This window comes from Apis dorsata, unplaced genomic scaffold, assembly GCF_000469605.1.
Source record: "Apis dorsata unplaced genomic scaffold, Apis dorsata 1.3 scaffold_129, whole genome shotgun sequence".
NCBI lineage: Eukaryota > Metazoa > Arthropoda > Insecta > Hymenoptera > Apidae > Apis > Apis dorsata.
In genome coordinates, this window is record NW_006263422.1 from 757,226 (window position 1) to 760,465 (window position 3,240).

Sequence of the window (3,240 nt, forward strand, 5' to 3'; positions counted from 1 at the left end):
TTATTTTCTATCGATTTTAATCTAACAGTAATACCAAGATCTATTGTTACATCCTGAACGTGAAACTGTATCTTTTTTCTTTTTAGAAAGAGATTTATTGCTTGCTTAATTGTTTTTTTTTAAATTTTAAAAGAAGAATCTTTTGGAATTATAAACACCGCCTCTGGTTCGTTTGATTATATTTCTTGAAATTTTAACAAGTACTCCTCGAATAATATGGATAACATTGGATAAAATTAATTCGTCAACCGTTTATATTTTAACATACATACAAAATTACTCGTTCGTAAATATGTTAAAATCTTATTAAACAGCGACTTAGTGTTTGAAATCGATCAAAATTTTTAATTTTAATTTAAATCGAATCGTTGTCAAGGCGGAATTCTCTTAAAATGATATTTAATTGAAGACAGTTTCGCGTGTATATAATTTTTAATTTTATGCTCACACTAGTTTTAAAAAAATGCTAGACGTATTTATGCTTCTTTGTAAGAAGGCCACTTTTAAGGCACAATTGAAAAATATTTTGCAATTCTATTCATTACATCCTATAGTATCCATGGAGCAAGTGTAAAAAACCGAAGGCAGTGCCATCTTCTGTGAAAGTACTTTACGCGGTAAGTACTGATTGTCCGTTAACCTCAAACTGCCACTTGAGAAACTTCATCCCGAAACAATTCTTCTTTCCACGAGATCACCGAGGACGAATCGTGGTATCCGAGTTTCCACGACGAATCTGCAACAAAAAACACAGGAGAAAGGTAAATTCGACGACGATATTTATCCCTCCGTTCGAACCCCTCGAAATTCTCCTTCGTGTGATTTATTTCGGATAAACGTTATTTCCGCGTATTCTATCCCCGAGATTCTTCCGAGGGAAGGAAGAGAATTTCTGTATGACCCACCTGGCTATTGTATCTCATCCACCATCGATCGGGGAAGATTCTTATTTACCTGGATCAGCAAGAATTAAGCGCGGAAACGGACCAACTGATCTTACGGACACCCCGGTATAACCTCAAAGATCGTGGGAAAAGTATATATATGTAGTAAGTATACGTAAAATCACAAAAGTTTCCATAAGATTTCCTTCTTTTAAAATTTAAGATTTTAAGATTTTTAAAAAAAGTGATTTTTATATATCATTATAAATGATAATTTTCTGCTGGCAAATTATATATGTATTAAACACAAAGAAATATGTGTGTAGTGGAGTGTACGATGATATATAAATTTGTGCAAAATGTAATAAGCTTATCGGGATAAATTTGGAATAAAAATTAATTTAATTAATAATGTTTTCTTTTTTTTCTTTGAAAGTTTCACGAGCTTGCATTTTACGAAATTACAATTAAATAAATTTAATTATGAGCGCAAAGAGGTAGTCCTTGGAATGTATGGCTTCTAGATAAAACGAAAAATACGAAAAAAAACGTGGCTCTGTAAGGACATTCGTTTATCGTTTATCAGGGCGTGACTGGAAATCGCTTTTAAGAGCAACATTTTAAAACCAAGAGAAACTGGTCTTCAGATGATAAAGCGTCTGGAACTTTTCTTTTATTTTATCAGGCACTAAATTTTATCCGTGTGCGTGTCGCACAGAAATCTGGAAATCGACGATTCGAGAAGATGTTCGATATATTTCAAATCTAATTAGTACCTACTTCGTTTATTTCACATTTCTATATATATTTTCTAAACGATCCAAATCCATTTCGAAAGTAAAGAACACGTTCGACTTGCGTGTATTATTAATAACGTATTAGAATAAAGTTAATTTGCAAAAAAACTGGGATTTTATTTTTGGCGGAAAAGGTTTTTTAATCTTTTAAAACAGTATAATCGGTTTGAAACCGTCGCCGATACGAGCACTGTCGCATTGTCATGCTGGTAATGTTTATTGATAAGATACACAACATGCGGGTTACCAGCATAATAGACCTTTAAATTCTTTTGTTCCTCGCGAACCAAGTCGAAGGAGAAGAAGAACAGCGGACCTGCATGAACCTTGCAACCATTTCGTTTTACGACGCAGTTTAATTTCTTTTAAAGAGGGAGAAGGAAAAAACAGCGCGAGCATCTTTCGCGCGGAGTTAAAGCAAGAAAAAGAAAGAAACAAAAATTTCGTCATTTTAGACCGAATTCGTCGAGCCCACGCTTATCTTTGTAAACACGCGAAAGGAATAAAAATTGAAACGAGAAGCGACGCGTAACGCATAAAAATTAATTAGCCGCGTCATTGTCCAACGGTGAAACTTAATCGTGTATATTTTTACTTACGGTGTGAAATATTGAACACGTTTTGCGATTTCGCTACACTTTCCACCGAGTACATTTGTAACCACGATGTAAACGTAATCACGCGTAGTATGTCACGCGTCTCGAAGAATAATTATCTCGATTTAACAAGCGAGGGTTAACCTGCTACTTGATACTTTTTTATCTTAAGAAATTACATCGAACCCCTTATTTTTCTCGCCGTAGAAGAAAAATAACAATATTAAAGCACGAGGTTAAAAGTTTTGTCCAGTTTGCACGGAAAAGCTTGGTGCGCGCAAACACGTAGGACGCTACGGCGCAAAAATCGCACTGCGCGCTTTGTTGTGTATCGGGCCTAAGGGATCGAAAGAAGGTCGATGGGCTGGCGTTGAAACGGGACGACGATATCAACGTGACCAACGGGAGCCAAGGAAGGAATTTATTAAATTAATTTGCCGCGGCGACGCATCTCGTAAATTTCGTAGATGACCTCACTTTATAATTGTCGAGAATTACTCGGCCGCTCTCGTTCACGTTCGTTCGGAGCTCGCGTGCGAGAAACCTTTTACTCTAGGGGAGGCTCGCGCGTTTTATCGCCACTTTCTTCGAGCGGAGGAATACCGCGCGGTGTGTGTGATATTCGGGAATTTCTCGTCGCTCCCTGGATCGCTTCGGGGATCGTAAAAACGAGAAAAGAAAGAGGGGAGGGGGGGAGGCGATCGCTCGGTGTTCGCCAGAAGCGAAACATCGTTTTAATTTGTATGATTGACGCACGCGGGGAATTCGTTTTAAGGCCAAGGTAATTGAACGGGGCGAGCAAGGAAAAAAAGGAGGGGGGAAGAGGGGGGACTTTACAAGAGGCGCAAGAAGGCAAACACGGTTAATGGTTCGTTTTAAAAGGTGAACCGTATCGAAAAAAGCTACGGTCAAGAGGAGAGGGAGAAGGAAAGGGAAGGGGGGAGAGAGAGAGAGAGAGGGAGG

At 37.8% G+C, this 3,240-nt stretch overlaps 1 protein-coding gene and 1 long non-coding RNA gene across 2 annotated transcripts in view; one reads left to right on the forward strand and one right to left on the reverse strand.

Annotated features, from left to right (window-relative positions):
• Positions 1-51: 51 nt before the first annotated feature.
• LOC102679152 (helix-loop-helix protein delilah-like) overlaps positions 52-3,240 on the reverse strand; it is an 8,045-nt gene continuing 4,856 nt past the window's right edge. Inside the window, exon 4 of the mRNA XM_031509135.1 lies at positions 52-736. The gene's annotated coding sequence lies outside the window, so the exon portion shown is untranslated. The remainder of the gene's footprint in view (positions 737-3,240) is intronic.
• Positions 743-3,240, forward strand: part of LOC102679055 — a 70,293-nt gene continuing 67,795 nt past the window's right edge. Inside the window, exon 1 of the long non-coding RNA XR_421306.2 lies at positions 743-1,049. This is a non-coding gene — a long non-coding RNA (uncharacterized LOC102679055). The remainder of the gene's footprint in view (positions 1,050-3,240) is intronic.